Raw genomic sequence first — 17,312 nt, 5'->3', positions numbered from 1 at the left:
TGAGCATCTGTGTTTTAAGAAATCCCTTGCCTTAAATATAAATTCAGTAAATATAAATTCGGTAAATATAAATTCAGTAAAAACAATAATAGTAATGATTATGATGATTATGATGATTATGATGATTATGATAATAAAAAATAACAACAATAGAAATAATAATTATAATCAAACTGTTATTGTCAGGGGGCTAAGATAAGGATTCATCAGACCAAACTCAGTAACCCACAGCATAATTATCTTCCCATGGGTTTGTTGTTTAGTCCCTCTCTATATTAAGGGGAGAGCACAAATGTTCTCAGGAACGTGATTCATCTCATCCTCTGAAGTAGCTGTCTAAAAAAAATCTCTGCCAGGTCCAAGTTAAAACACAGCTAAGTTCAAAATCAGAGATTGCTGAGGGCTTTGTCCTGTAGAGTTTAGTGTACCTTCATGGATGAAAATTAGGAAATCTTTATAGAGAGACCATTCCAATTTCTGACCACTCTTAAAAAAATAAAAATCAGCTTCATAATTTTCACACATTCTTGCTGTAGCACATGTGTTGCCTCTTCCCTGTTTCAAATGTGCCTCAAATAACTGGTACTTTATTGTCATTCCTGTTATCCTATCATATATATCTTTGAACACTGAATTAATTCATTCTGGGGACAGCTGACCCAAGTATTTCATATTCTCTTTAATGCCTTCCTATATAAAAGTTACAGTCCTTATTATATATTTATTTATGCACCTAAGTATTTTATTTTTCCCTTTTCCTTTGAAAATTCAAAATTAATGTGTTCTTAAGAAATTTTCTTCATCTCTAAAGGACTGACAGGACTTTGTTATTGAGCATTCCTACATTCTACAGATAATATTTATTGTTTCCTGATATCTTTCTAGATGAAGCTATTTACTCCACTTTTTTGGGAGTGGATTTTTTCACCTCTCTTATATTTAAAATAAAAACTTCAATTAGAGTTAGCTCCTTCAGTTTAACTTCAAAGGTTTCTCCAAACTGACCCCTACAGCTGCCAAATTGAGGAAACTTCATTAAAAAACCCACATACATCATCAGAATTTACAATTTTTTTAAACTGTTGAACGTAAAGATCTCTTCTAGGTTGTGTTAACCAATAATCCACTTCCTTCTGCCCCAAGCTAAAAGCTAAAAACTCGTCCTGATATCAGATTGTTGCTTCTTTATTTACCCAATAGAAGAAATTACATTACTCTGGTATATCAGTAGGCAAAAATACCCATGTGGTGTGGCCATGCAGCAGCTAGAAATCCAAAATGGCTTCATTGATATTAAAGTCAAACATGAAATACCAACTATCATGATAATCAATAGTGTTATGGTCATAGTATTCAGTTTTGTATCTAATCATTATTTTTAAGAACTAAAAATTGATCTAAAACAGTATCTTAATTAGTACTGCTGAGAATTTATTTCTATTACCTAATACCAACAACAGTGTCACATATCAAAAGTGTCCTTGCTCTGATTCAATGATTTTAATCACCTAACTTAGAGATTTATTTATATGTTAAGTCTCAATTTACATATTTTTTATTTAAACAGATTGAATAATTAAAAAAATCTGATAAAAGTCTATTTCTTACTATTTCTGACTATTTCTGACAATCAGACCTTGTAAGGAAACTTCATTTTCTGCCAGAATCAACTCCAATCCAGTGCTGCCTCAGGTTGGTTAACGACTGTTTAGTAAGAAATGAGAGCAATTACATCCAGGGTGAGCTGTGCCCTACAGCATTAGCAGCCTTTCATTCCAATCAGTATCTCAGATTTTACATCCCCTTTATGACAGAATTTCTGACATGATTTGTTTTTCTAACACCACTGAAGAAATCATTTGTCTAACTAAATCTCAGTCTGACCAATCTACTGTAGATTTCTGAGCACAAACACAGAACAATTTCTTATAACCATCTTTTCTCAAAGTAATTTTACTCAAAACCAATTTGTTTAATGCTGAAAGGTACAGACAGTTCTACCAGCCCCAAAAATGGGACATTGCCCATGGCAGTCAGGTTTGCTTAGCTGAGTTAAAACACTTCAATATGTAGGTGGTGGTTTTTAGTTTTTTGGGGTTTTTTATGTGTATGTGTGTGTGTGCCAAGACTTTCTTTATATACTTATCATTTTTGTTAGTTAAGTCATTAAGAAAACTAATGTGCTGAAATTAGCAAGATTTTCCTATGTAGTGCACATATTTTACCTGCCTAAATCTACTTTCTGTTTCAAATAAATAAAAAAATGAACTGTACTGTCTGTGTCATCTTTTTTTCTAAAAAAAAAGTAAAATTATTTTTACCCCTGTGGCATGTTTTATAGAATAGGAGAAATTTCAGACAGTGAGAGTACAGGAATAGGTAGTTTGTAGCTTTAGTGTCACTTTGGCAGGAATTAACCCACACACCCTGTTGAGAGACTGATGCATTATACCATATATGCAAATTAGAAGGAAGTCTTGGATACAAGATCTGAAAAAACCCTAGGAGTATGGTGGCATTTATTTCTTTTTTTAGCTGTGTGGGGTAGAATGTATCTTGCATACTTAAGCGCATACTTACAATCTCAGAATTAGTTCCAAGTAATAAGTGACATCAAAGGCTTTGTCATTCGTTTGAAGAAGTCATGCATCTGGATAATATTTCCTGAGGCCTTGTAAGTCTGCCACTAAAGGAAATTTCTATGCAGATCAGGGGCCTGTTTTTAAATCAGGCTTCCCATTCTTTTTTTATTTACTCAGACTTAGGAGAACGTCGTCATGGGAGTCATGCTTGGAAAGAACCATGAAGTTAAAAGTTACAAATCTGATTCTGAGTACCAGTCTGTGCTCACCTGCCTGTCCCCACCAGGTGACCTTCAACATGGAGCTGCTTTCTGTCTTGTTCTAAAAATCATTGAGTTAAAGACCTGTTGAAGTAAAGAGTAATAACTACTAACATTACAATATTTACCTGTTATCCATCAGAAAGTATCTGCAGTACTGTTTTCATCAGTTAAGAGGCAGAAATAAAATTATACTTAAAAACACATATGGCATTGTGTGCTTTGTAAAGTAAAACCCAGCATTTTCTCTATGATTTACACGGTCTCGTCAGATTAATGTGAGGTGCTGGGGCTGACTAACACCACAGCATTTCTTTAAGGAGCTGCTTGTATACATGCTGTTCAAATGTACATTGTGTGCATCCAAAATTCAGCCAGAGATTTGTTGGGGTGGTGCTGAGGTGCTGTGGGAGCACTGGGGGGTGGATGGGACTCTGGTGCTGCTGGTTGCAGCAGCCAGCAGCCACAATTAGGGCTGGTGTGGCTGCAGGGTGGTTCCAGGTGTGTCCCAAACACAGAAACAGGCTCAGGGGCAATCAGACAAGTGGTAGCTGCAGGGACAGACACGCATCTCAGGGACCATGGATGGCCCAGAAAGGCCAGGGACCCTCTGATGGGCCACGGCAGCATGGGTGTGAAACACTCCACCGTCTCTGGCCAGGGGCAGGATGCAGCTCAGCATAAATCTGGCTTGCAGGTGGCTCAGCTGCAGGTGTTGATGGGCTGCAAGTGGGAAACAAGAGACATGCCTCCCAGGAAAGCTGCCAGGGTCAAAACAACACACAGGAGCCAAAACTGAGGAAAACAACCTCTTGACAAGATGATAGGTTTGTCACTCAAAGAGAAACCAAAAATAAACAATAATGAAGTAATTAATAGGTAAATGAAGAAAAACGGAGCATCAAAAGACAGTGTTAAAGTACAATGAAAAGTGGAATACTGATGCAACAGCAAGTTATGTATTATCAGACAGAAAAGCTTCTTTAAAATGCAGCGATGATCTGACAAATGCACACCACCGATTCTTTTTCACACGAGTCACTTTCACAAATCCCTTTTCCCCAGCATTTCAGAGGCAGCTCCGGGGCAGGGATGCTCCCTTGCATCCCTTAGGACGGTGACCCCAGGCCGGAGGCTGTGCCTGTGCCTAGCACCATCTAGTGAGCTCCTCCTTCCACTCCAATCAAAACACTAAAAGTGACATCCCTAACTTTCAGCCTGCCGGAGCGTTTGGGGAACTACGCAGATTCCTCTGACGCTTGAATTTAGAGGCAGGAGGAAGACCTGTTCCAGGTTCTTCTTCTGAGACCTTCCCTTCTTTCAAACGCACACCTTATCTGGAATAAGGAGCAGAGCAGGTGTTATAACAGCAGGGTGGTTATCAAGATGTTCCTTAGATGTTAAAAACCCTCTCTTTACAAATAACTTTGTCTAATAAGCTAGCTTGAGTACCTGTCCTTTTTTTAAATATTATTGTTTAATTAGATTGTTGATTAAAGTAATATTTAGTCTGCTATTATTATGATAATGTTCTTCACTCCTTAGAAATAAATCTATATTCTACATTCCAACCAAGATGAAAACTAATTTATAAAATACAGTAATCAACATTTTCCCGGGAAACAAAAATTTTTTTGTCCCTTAAACAGTTGCTGCAAAAGAGCAGAATCAGAAAATACTATATTATAATAATAATAATTAGTACAATTTCCATGCACTTCAGTCTTCAATACTTAGTGAAATTTAGGTGCATTTGAGACACATTTCACTTGTGTCATTAGTATTCATAAATACTAAAAGGTAGAGGAATAAGAGGAAAGGTAAAGTCCAGCAGACACCTGGAGACAGAATGCAGTGATTCTTTCATGAGATCCATTAACTGAAGCACAATTAGAGGAGTATTGATGTTATTGAGGCTCAACTTGTCTATGTTGCTTTGTGATAACAAGATTGTTGATACATTTCCTTCACTTTCTTTCTTCCATGCCTTCTTGCCCTCTCTAAAACACTCCACATTCAGTAAAAAGTGTGGAGACCTTAGGGGCATCCAGAGTTTTGTATTGTCTTTGAAAATTAGTTATCCTTCAAGCTGGGTTTATGTACTATGCTCACACTACCAATCTGTCTTCAGGGCATTCAGGGAAGAAGTGGTGAAATAAAAAAAAAAAAAAGAAAAGAAAAAAGTCAAGGAGAAAATTCAGGTTTACAAATGTTTAAAGTAGTGTTCAGTACTAAGAGATTAATAATGATCTAGAGGTAAAAGTTAATGATTTTTGGATATATAAGTATAAATGACAAGTATAAATGACATGGTATTAAGAATTTACTGTTTTCTTAGAGAAAATAAGGATAATTTTGAGAGATATTTTTCTTTCAAAAAGTGTTCCATCAGTCCTTAAATATCCTACTCATTAGTTGTTTAACATACTCTGACTACATAAATGTAGGTGAAGAAAATTTAAATAGAAAACTTGTCCCCAGGGAAATCAAATTAAGTGTGCAATGGGCTTGAGGGAAGCCAGGGTCTAATTTAAAATTAGCAGACATAGCTTTATCCAAGATATATATATATATATACATATATATACTGTCCCTCATGTAGTTTTCTCCAAAACAACAACAAAAAAAACCCAAACTGAATGAAGACAAAACAAACCAAAACAACAAAAAAAGAAAACCAAAAAAAACCCACAAAGAAACCCAAGCCCAATAAAACAAAACCCAAGAAAGCAAAAAAAAACCAAACCAAACCAAAAGTAAATTTGGTATTAAGATAATACAGCTCTACCTAGAGGAATATTTCTTCCAGTTAAGAACAAATTACCTTCTAAGAGCCTTGAGGCCACCTGGAATTGTAATGAATTTTGCTACTGAATTGTAGATTACAATTTTTACCAGTGCTTTTCTATTTCTTCTGTTTTTGGACACTTCAGGGTTTTGGTTTTTTTTAGGGTTTTTTTTTTTAGGGTTTTTTTTAACTGAAATAGTAGACCATCATTAAACAAGGTTAAATCATTCAGAGGATTATTAATCAGGTCCTAGGCACCAGAATTTAGTCAACAAGCCTTGAGTAAAATCTTTAAGACTAGCTGACAAGCAGAATTTCCACATTCTTGGGTGGGGGTTTTTTGTTTCTTTTAAATATAGTGTCAGTTCAAAAGGACCTGTTTCTCTCAACCCCCCAAAAAAACAAAGGAATTTGAAAAAAAATACTGCATCCTATTTTCATATGCTTATTTTTTACAGCTTCCAGTGCTCCTTCACAAGAATAGAGCTGCTGAGAATCTGTCACCTTCATGAATCTTGCCAACTAAAAAGGCAGTTTCATTAGGCATTGAAAAAATCTAAACCAAAACTTTGAAGCTGGCTTTGATTTATATCTCTGAGTTAAATACCTAATATTCCTTAATCAGTGCCTCGAGGGAATTAAGTACCACAAAATAGAATTCACTATAATTTCCTTAGTAAGTAACATGAAGCCTAAATCAGGGAAATCTGGGAATAGTGGAGCAAAAAGTCTTTTTGTGGTGATGTGGCAGCTAACTGAGGATTAGAGGGGGATTCCTGTGTTGGACTAAAATCAGCTATAGCTACTCTGATTCTCAGGAGTCAAAACCACCACTTTTCAAAATGTGGAGCAATAATTTTTATTTCAAGTTTAAGGGGTTTAAAACATAAACCCTAGAACCTATAATAATGAAGTCACTTGCACAGGACTTTAAGCACTAAAAAATTATTTTTTCATAGCTGTTTGTATACATATTTTAATTAATTCTTGGAAGAATTAGAAGAGACTAGAATTTTCTCAGTTGTGTGCTCCTGGTCTAAGAGTCTCCATGAAAAAGCAGATGTGTTTTTTCCCTGAAGCAGAAATATTAGATTTTGGGTACATAAACCCAACCTCTAAGGAATACTGAGTAAGTTTGCTGGCAACACTGAATTACAAAATGCTGTCAGAGCAGGGAGGGCCTGCAGTGACACCCTGATGATTTAGAGAGATGGGCAATCACCAACCATATGAGACTGAACAAGGGCAAGAACCAGATTCTGCAGCTGGGGTGGGCATGTGTGTTCAGACAAGAGAAAAGAGGCTGGAGAGCAGCTGCAGAAAAGGACCTGGGGATCCTGGTCAGTGTCAAGCTGAACATGAGCCAGCAGTGCCCTGGAGGCAGGAGGGCCAGCCCTGTCCTGGGGGCATCAGGCACAGCATCGGCAGCTGGGCAAGGGAGGGGATTGTCCTGCTCTCCTCTGCACTGGGGCAGCTTCACTTGTGTGAGTGCTGGGGGCAGTTTTGAGCCATAATATAAAAAAGAGATTAGAGAGTGTCCAAAGGAGGCCATGAGGATGGTGAAGGGTCTGGGGAGGAGACCTTATGAGGATTGGCTCAGGTCACTTGGTTTTCTCAGCCTGGAGGAGACTGAGGTCAGACCTAATTGTGGTCTTCACCTTCCTCATGAGGGGAAGAGGAGGGGCAGACACTGATTTCTTCACTCTGGTGCCCAGTGACAGGACTAGAGGAAGTGGCCTGTCCTAGTTTAGGGCAAATCAGGAAGGAAAACTCTAAATGGGGATTTCTACAAGGAAATGCCCCTCCCCACCAACGGGTCCGGGAAAAAGGAAAAAAAATTCCGTGGAGAAAAGTGGAAAAAGCTGTTTATTTAACAGAAATTGAGTAATATTAAATAATAAAACTTCTTGCTGTTCGATGGGATGGTAAGTCTAGGAAGAAAAGTCTTTTTTCATGTGGTGTAGCTTGGCTTGCTCAGGTTCTTATCAGTCCCTCCGGCGCTGGAAAATGCCGAGGCCCAGGCCCCGGTGGGCCACAGGCGTGAGCTCCCGGGGTTTGGCTGCGTGTTCAGTCCAGAGCAGGCTAGCACAGATCCAAGAAAATTGGAAAAAAAACAAAGGTCCAGGGAACTCCTCTGCCTCAGCTAGCTAAAACTAACTAAAAGTCAGAGAGAAGCTCTGTCCCGCTGTCTGTCCGTGCTGCAGACACCACAGTCCAGGAGCGACGTGTGTGGGAGTGATGTTTTCCTTAACACACTGCACACTTCTTCTTCCCCCTCTCTTGCTCTCAAAGCCAGTCTTAAAGGTGCAGAACTTAATATATAACATAAACCAGATGATTGGGGATACCAGTATCATAAAGTCACCCCAGGACATGGCCTAAAGCTGAATCAGGGGATATTATGTTGGATACTAGGAAAGTGTTTTACACCCAAAGGATGTTTGGGCACTGGAACAGGCTCTCCAGGGCAGTGGTCACAGCACCAAGCCTGACAGAGTTCAAGAAACATTTGGTGTGATTGCAGTGTCCTGCAGAGGGTCAGGTGTTGGGCTCCATGATTCTGATAGGATCCCTTCCAACTCAGTGTATTCTATGATTCTATGACTTCACCACAAAAAAGTCAAAAGCTTTTCCTTAGAACTGGCTGCTGGTAGGGCAGGAGTTGCTGAGAGTAGAGGGAATCTGTTTTTCTCCCTTTAACCTGGAACTTTTGGATTAAGAGGTGGATAGTAAACATCATCTATATGAAAATTATTTGAATAATTATTTGAAAGTGGTTTTGTATAGAGCTTAATACAATCATGACATAAGGTGAAATTTGAGGACAATTAATGTATTGATCTGCTTAGTAGACAGAGAAGCATCCAGTTTGGAGCTCTTGAACAAGATGGAACAAATGTCGAGCTGGTCATGTTTACAAAAAAAACCCATGATTTTTAACCACATATAGAAGAAAAACTGTGAATACCTTTAGAAATTTAGTAGAGAAAAGCAGGTTAAATTCAGAGTATTTAACTTGTAAATATTGGAATTTTCATTGTAGGGTGGCTGGAGACTTTAGCATCTTAAGTTCTTTGAAAAACCAATTTTTTTTAAAATAGAATTATAGAATGTCTTGGGTTGGAAGAGATCTTAAAGACCTGGCATGATTTCTGAAGGCTTGATCTTGCAAGATGCTATACCTCCTCTGGTCTGAGTAATATCACTTGCAATGTTGTATGACTGTCTCCATGACAATAATGGATTCTAAAAAAAGATCTTCATCTTGAAGAATAAAATCAGTGCCTAGAGCTTCCAAGAGTTGGACTTAAAAAAGGACAAAAGAACATCTAGCTAAAGTAAATATGGCAGAGAAATATAATTCCTGTGTTACAACGTAAGACCTGCAAAATAAAGACAGATGGGTAAATGGCCTGACCAACTCAGTCACCCCACCCTATGTGCTGTCCTGAGAATAAATAAAAGGACAAGTGCTACCATATCACTTCCTCATTCCTCATGATATTGTATTTATCAAGTGCACTTTATATGTAGCTGCAGGTGTTCTCTACATATGTCAGGGACAAGAAAAGTGAATGAGTAATCGGCCAGCCTAGCAGCAATATGCTAGTTAAAAGCATCACCATTTCAAAATCTATTTATGGGAGCTGAAATTCAACATTATATAAACAAATACAGCTATGTTCTACAGCCATATCTCAGCTTGGTTTTAAGATTGGATTTCAATGTATGGCTTGTGTTAGATAAAATATTACTGGCAAGAGAGATACACTGCATACATAGAATTGAAGCATGAAGAATAATAATGAATAAGAATAGCAAGAATATAAGAAGAATAATAATGTTCTGAGAATAACTTAACTAATAACTGATATAATTTAAACTAATTTTTAACAGTCTAAACCTCCAAATTATCTAGTTGAAACAGAAATTCATATTAACAATACACTTAAAATCATTACACAGAACACATATTCCTATATCCTAAAGTCCTTTTTCTCTTACATTGTGATCCAATGCCCCTCTTGTCATAAGGCTGACAGTTGTAGTGTTCTTCAGGCAGGAATCTGGGTGATAGCTGGCTGAGTTGGCAGCCTTTGTTTGTTATTTATGATGAACTGAAGTAGGAATCAAACTGAGTTGAATAGAGAGAATATTTGCATTGGATTGGGTGTGCAATGGTCATCCAGTCCAGCTGCCTGACTATTTCAGAGCTGACCAAAAGCTAAAGCATATTATTAAGGGCATTTCCTCGTGAACAAAGGCAGGCTTGAGGCATTGCCCACCTCTCCAGGAACTTTGACCCAGTGTTTGACCACCTTTCCACAATAAATGTTTCCTAATTTTTACTCTGAAACTCACGTCCTCTCCCTTTGTCAGTGTGATGTTCACAGCGGGTAAGAATTTCTTCCTTATTCCTATTGGGGTCCACTTAGACTCATATTTAAATATTTTCTTGTAGTTTTCCCCTTCATCACTTACTCCCTTGAAGTCAGAAAGTCTTCTCCCCCAGCCCCAGCTGGTATCAAGGACTTCTTGCAAGTCAGTGCCTCTCCAGGTTTGCCAGACCTTTGCCATTCTTGGGTTCACAAAGCTCCAGCTCATACAAATATGAAGCAATAGTAACTTTGCCACCAGGTGAATACAAAACTCAGCTGAAACGAAGACAAAGACAGACATGTTCTGACACCCTGCAATACCACATAATTTCAACTCTTTTTCTGGTTATAGCAAAAATCATATTTCCTGGGTTACACAGCATTTTTGACAATTCCTGACAATTTACTTTTTTGACAATTTTCATGATCAGCTTTTTATTTACTCATCAAGATAAAATATCTGATTAGTAATTTACTATGAAAAGCAGTCTTCAAGTTGAGAAAATGTTTCTCTCTTGTTCAATAGGCACATTTCCACTATATTGTCTCTAGCCCTCAGTGGGAGGTCACTGGGTCTAATAACGTGGATGTACAAAAACTAATGAGTGTGGATGTTAAATGTTAATAATAAGTGTCCAAGATTGAAAATCAATAGTACATGTGATGGAAATACACAAAATTGCTGACTGCAAACTGAAAACACTCCTCAGTTTTTAAGCTCTTTGAGAGGAGTTTCTAATCAGCAGCAAGGGATAAGATGTACTTGCATATAAGTGAATGAGAATATAAGGTCCATTGGGACCTTATATTCATACATTCACCTTGGGACTAAACCAAATTCTCCTAATATGTGTAAGAGTCTAAAGATAGCTCAGATTTTCTGTGGCTGACTCAGATAATCTGGTACATTAGCCCATCAGCACTGTATGTATTGTCTTAGACCCTATTCATCGGGCTGGAAGACAGATCTGTTAATATATATTGATTTCCCAATCAGTATACTCATCCTGAATAAAGGATAAGGTATCAAAACTGGAATAAATGAGCTGCATGGATCTTATTTCTTCAAACTTCTACTTCCACTGTATTTATAGTAAGGAAGTTATTAAGAAGTGTATATTGGTACCTTTCACTGAGTTGTCTTTTACCTTCTTGAATAAAAAAGTGCATTTTAATTCCATCTGAGTACTAAGATCACTACTCTTGAAGCTTCAAAGACAAAGTCAAGATTTCCAGCTGATCTGGTGGGATGCTGGGGAGATGGCAGCTCCCTGGGCTGGGGGCCAGGGATTTCAGGGGTTCCCAGGTCAGCAGGGCACAGCAGACAGGGTCTGATGCCTCAGCCTGGGTAGGGCAGAGCATGTGAGGATCAGGCACAGCCTCTGGCACCAGGCTCCTCCCTGGGGATGCAGCTTGTCTGGGACATCAGCTGGCTCTGGGACACAGGGCCACACATTCCTATGGCTCTGGCACTGCAGGACCTGAAACTTGGTGTGGTCAAAGAGTAGAGGCTGTGCTGGCCCTGAGACACACCCTGACAGTCTCTCTCTCGTTAGCCATCTCTTTACAGTCTCCACACTAGTATTTTCCTCCCAAGTTGTAAGGAGAGAGAAGACAGTAAAACTCCCAGCTGTTTGAACCATCTAAACATCTGTTGAAGCCTCTCTGGCAGAGCTCCACTGCTGAGGTGAGTCCCCTCAGCAAAGCAAAGCTCTACAGAGATGGCATTTTGTCACTGGTATTTGCAGCTCATGTAAATGTGCCCCAAGGCTGCTGAGCTGTGAACAGCCTCTTTTACTGACATCAGTCCACTGCTCAAATGAACTTAAAACAAATAATCTGTCCATATGTACCCAAATTAGCACTTGCAGAACTCCAGCCAGACCATGGCAATAATTCTCATCCTGAAACCGGAATTTTTACAAGTAGATGCTCATAAATAATGTTCCCATTTTCAAGCTGTGCCAATTGGACACCAGCCACGAGGCATATCTTTCTTTTGCCCATTTTGTTGCCAAATGGGCTGCAACTGTTTGTGGGTATAAAGTACACATTTCACACACCCACTAACACACAATAAAGTAGGATAATTGCACAACTTACCTGTTAGCAGAATCAGAATGTAAACACAGTGAGGACAAGAATTATTTTGAGCCATGTAAAACTAGTATTGAAAGATTATTTGTATTAGCCAACATACTTTTCGTCTCCATTTCTAAGAATTTATTCGTAAGCTCTTTTTTATTGTTCATGATCAAGTCCTATACCCTCAGTATCTAATAAAATTAGTGAGGCAATTATTTGGCAAGTAAAGGTAACTCAGTACCTTGTCCATTAAGAGTAGTCTAATAAAGTCCACAGCCTGGACTTTGTTCAGCATAAACTCAGACTAAGTCTTTAAGAAACCCAAAAAGACAATCCTTGAAGAAATTAACCCAGATAACACTCTTTCCATGACATCTACTTGTAGCCACCAGAGGAATCAGGACACCAATCATTGTTATGAAAAATCTACTGAAACATTATTCCAAAAAAGTTATTAGTTTAACATTAAGGTATTGGATCTAGCAAGTGTGAGCATAAGAAAGTGCAATTTTAGATAACAGAAATTGAAAGAAAAAATAAGATAGATATGCACTCATATCCATACAGGAATCATATCTGAGGAAGTCTCCTCAGCAGACCTCTATGTCAATATTCATGAGCTGGCATAGCTAATCTAATCAGAGCCTCCTTATTTGTTTCAGGATAATAAACAGTTCCTTGGACACTGACCTCCAGTTTTAAACAGTTGTGAGGGAGTTGAAATTAATATAACCTGTATTTCCTGTATTTTACCTGTCCTCTCACTTTTCACAATTTGTGTCTCTTAATTCTTACTGTTACTTTTCTTTAAATTTCTTTAGACTCAGCACAACAATTTTTTCCCTTTTATATCCATCATGTCCTAATTGCAGTCACTGAAAGTGAGGAATCTCAACTGGTTGCAGCAATTCTTTTTCTTCATCAAATACCCCTCTTCTTCCCCAGTGTGTAGTTCATAGCTAAAAATAACTCCCAAAAAGTCATTAAATCATTCCTGTGATTACCTTCCAGTCTATGTTTACCAAACTGAATATAACTGGGGTTAATAGTTTTGACTACTGAGTAGCAACATATTCACTTTTGGGACAAAAAAAAAAGGAAGAGAGAAATGGTGCAAAATATACACTCTGAGTCTGGGTGCCTTAACTTAGAGTCTTGGAGATGCAAGAGCCCAAGGAAGTCAATTCAGGCTGAAAATGTTGTTCTTAAGTCATCTGGCTTTTTCTTTTTTTTCCAGTGACTTAGAACAGATGGTCAGCCTCAACACAAAACTTTTCTGAGTTTGATTCAGCCCTACAGTACAAATTGTAAGTCATGTTTCCTGATTAATTTTAAATATTTTGCAATGGAAGAATGAGCTTAGATCTGCTTTCAGGACATTTGCATCTTTTGGATGGTTGCTTTTAGACAAAATGTAAATTGATGCTATGCAGGATAGGCTATGGTAATTATGATTATTGTAATTGGTTACAAAATGTGAAAAGAGAAAAGTGGGAGTGGGAATTAAAAACTAGAGCAAGATGGATAATCTCAGCTTCTAATGTTATAGATACAGAATGTGCACTTGGCTTGCAAAAATTTCCAGATGCTTGTCAAAGAAAAGTGAAAACAGGAAATGAAAAATCTGGGATAGCTTAAAGATAGATGTAAACAGACTGGAATTTGAAAATTAAAAGGATTAAAACTATGTGATCCTGACAATTTTGGCCATCATATCAAAAGCTCCTGAACAGAACACAAGAGACATATATCCTATAAATAAGAGTTTCCAGAACCTTTATGGACTAATTTGACTCAGGTCTGAAAATGCAATCAAAATGTAAGGAATAGCTTCTCTTTACTTAAGTCATGTTTCATACAGACAGATTTCCAGATTAGAGATGTTTATTAAATAATGCTGCCTTACACAGATTCACAGACTAAATCATGAACTTTCAAGTACAAAACTAGAGCCTGGATTTAAAATAGTAGGCTTTAAGAGCAGTCTAAAAGTACTTCAAAATGGAAGCAAACAAGTTTATTTTCTGCATCAGGGCAAAGAGGGGAAACTATTTTCATGCTTTTATCTAAGAAACAGCTTTGGGTTTTGGATTAGGAACTTTTTCATCTTCCATCTTCAATGAAACTGATGGAGAGAAAAGAGTTCACCACCTACTGTGCAGGAACTTAAGGAAATATGCTAATTTAGCTGCCTTTAGTCAAGGGCTGACTGAGGGTCTTCTCATGGACACCATTTTTTAACTAATCTAATCACTAACAGTTTAACAAAAATTAGATAAACTGCAAACAGGCACAGTTTGCTAAGTCTGTTTTCTTTTTTCCAACTTTCTTAATGTGGATTAATTATGAAAACTGAACTATCAGAAAGCCTAGAATGACTATTCTTTGTGTATTGAGACATCTTTGGCACATGGAGTTTGATTATTGGTCAGGTGATGGATCTATGGGGAGTACAACAGCTGTATGCACATCTCAAGCCATAAATACAGTGAAAACAAGGAAAATCCTTCAGAGTTGATATGAATAATGCAATTCAGAAGACACAGTAAAAGTAAATGACATTCATTGTCAACACAAATGTTTTTTGGTTTATTTTGTTAGATAGACTTACAGGGAATTTTCTTTTATAAAAAACTGTTACTTAACTAACCTTCCAATATGATAATAGGATGTAGAATGCTAAAATATATAAAGAATCACACTGTGATTTCTTACCAAGAATATTAAGGAGCAGGTTTGCCAAATTTTCTCAAATGTACCTTTGGGGTTCAAAAAATTTAATTTATATCTTGCGGATACGATTTGTTTGATCTGCGCCTGATATTCCTTGGGTGTAGTCAGTCACTTAGAATATTGCTGGAGGCTCTACATGAACCACTTTCTTTCACTACAGACACTGCAGTCTTTCAAACAATCCAAAACAAAATGAAAAACTGCTGTCGTGAGTCCCTGGAGTGGCCTACAATTATATCACCTTTCCCACATATATGTTTATCTTTATTATTGTTATAGGCCTGATTAAGTTTCAAAAACATCACATTGTTAGAAACATGAGAATAATAAAAAGCTTTTTAAAAATGGACTATGAAGCTGTTGGTGATCTCAGGTAAGAGAACTCAAGGTTAAATTAACATATTTAAGATACTGTTCAAGTACGTAGGCAGCTACATCAATTGGAAGGTGCAGGCTAATGGAACTTGACATTTAGTTGCCTTTGCTATTTTATGTTATTTTTTTTCATGACACGGAGAGAGCTTTCCATGCAAGTTTTCATCTGTCCCAGGCCATCACCTGATACAGAAGTCTCTAATAAAGCTGAGTCCTAAGTCACTACTTGGAAGGTGGTGACATTTTGTCATCCCCAGCTCCACCATAGGAGGATACAAGCCACCTCCATTCAAGAGGATACAAGCATGAATTTACACGTTTTTTTCTGAATCAGATTGCTTTTATGTGTCAGGAACTGTAAGTATAATTTAAGTCAGGTTTCTCAATGTGAATTTAGTAGTGCTTATGGGGGAAGAACCAGAAGCCTCTTGCACTTCTTTGAAAATGGAGTCTGTTGGAGAAGACCCTAAATCAAAGGGTCTGACACATCCTGCCATGCATGTGAAATAATCCTCTGCCAGAATGCATTAGTAGAGTGATGAATTATGAACCAGTGCCTTCACTACACCTAAATTAGAGAGACATTCTTATTCTAGTTTCATATATTTTTTTCTTCTGGAACAAAGCCCCTACTTTTCCCTCCTTCACAAAGCCAAACAAATATGACTTTATATCTGAGTTTGTTTTTTTTATTTCTTTCAGGAGTTCTTATTTCAATCCTAGATTAGTCTTTTTGTTTTAGATACTAAAACAACTTTTAATTGCAGCTGTTATCTGCACCAAAAGCATTAATTAGTAAGAATAGTATAGGGAAATGTGTGAAGGCAGTCAAAGTGCCTTTACCTTTAAAATAAATTCATATGAACACACTTGTATGTCAGCTGGTTTCCATATCTAAAAGCCCTGGGGTTTCATTCTGAGGCAATTGTGAAACAATTCCATCAAATAAATTTCACAAAAGGCATCTTAATGGAGAGGCCAGTAAATATATTTATTACAGGTCTTTGTTCTATAACAGAACTTAAAGGCTGAAGCTGAGAAAGGGGAAGTGCTGTCCTGAAAAGCTAATGAAAAAAATTATGAAAGAAGACAGAAAAGCCCAAAGCCACATGGAAAATTTGTAGCAGACTAACAGATTAGAAGCCCATTTTTCTCACTGTCCCTGTCAGACTCTTTCTAGTCTCATGAACAGAAGATCATAAAGATGATGTCAATGGCCTGACTTTAGCATTTCTAGGGTATGTGGTTTCCATGATGGAAATGGAAACCCCTTGAAATAACCCTGTGGTCTGGGCAAAGTATTTACACCTCACACTGACACAGACACACACACTGACAATCTCAACATAGAGCAGCTTTTTCATGTTAAAGAATAAAAAATGGATGCAGAAACACTTTGCTATAAATTGGAGTTCCAGCTCCCATCGCCCTAGTGACACAAATAATGTATCTTCTGTTATTCCACAGACACCCATCTAGCAGACATGCAAAAAAGGGAATAATCTCCCTATTGCTGCTGAGTCACTCAGTGTAGTTACTTGCCTAGGTATGTGATGAATCACAATAATGTGACATGAGGGCAGCGCTACAGGGGAGCAAAACGTGCTGGGGATAACTGGAGGTGGGTGTGTGGAAATAATGCTGCTGGGCATCTTCCTGAAGGGGATGTTTCAACTCTGACATAGAAAAGGGGAACTTACCAGAGCTAAGAAAAGTCATTCATCTGGTTGGATTCCATGGGTGGAAGTTCAGCAGCTAATTAAAGCTAAATAAGTCTGATTCAAACCATGGGACACCCCTGTTTTTTGCAGTGTGGAAAAGGGAAGGACTGAGAAAAAAAAACCAGCAAACCCATCCTTCTGAATTAGGTATTGCTGAAGAATATGCCCCAGGAGACAGTGCTGTGTTTTGAGTGAGACTGAGTGACCTGGCTATTCATTTTTGCCAGAAATACATTATGTAGATGTTCGTGACATCTTTAAAAAAACAGGAAAAGGACAGGCTTGGATGATTAGTTTTCAATTTGGCATATTGCAGTGAACTGGTTGTTTCTGCCAGGTGTACCAAGCCTGTGTGAAAAGGCTTGCATTGGCTACTTGGGCAAGAAGTT

The 17,312-nt window shown here is 37.8% G+C and overlaps 1 long non-coding RNA gene across 1 annotated transcript; it reads left to right on the top strand.

Moving 5' to 3' along the window:
- Positions 1-7,042: 7,042 nt before the first annotated feature.
- LOC111923305 (uncharacterized) lies at positions 7,043-16,319 on the top strand. The gene is made up of 3 exons (XR_015285878.1): positions 7,043-7,114; positions 13,332-13,401; positions 15,107-16,319. It is a non-coding gene; the product is annotated as an uncharacterized LOC111923305 (long non-coding RNA).
- The last annotated feature ends 993 nt before the right edge of the window (positions 16,320-17,312 follow it).

Source organism: Cyanistes caeruleus, chromosome 4, assembly GCF_971803275.1.
Source record: "Cyanistes caeruleus chromosome 4, bCyaCae1.hap1.1, whole genome shotgun sequence".
NCBI lineage: Eukaryota > Metazoa > Chordata > Aves > Passeriformes > Paridae > Cyanistes > Cyanistes caeruleus.
This window is presented reverse-complemented; position numbering and strand designations above follow the sequence as displayed.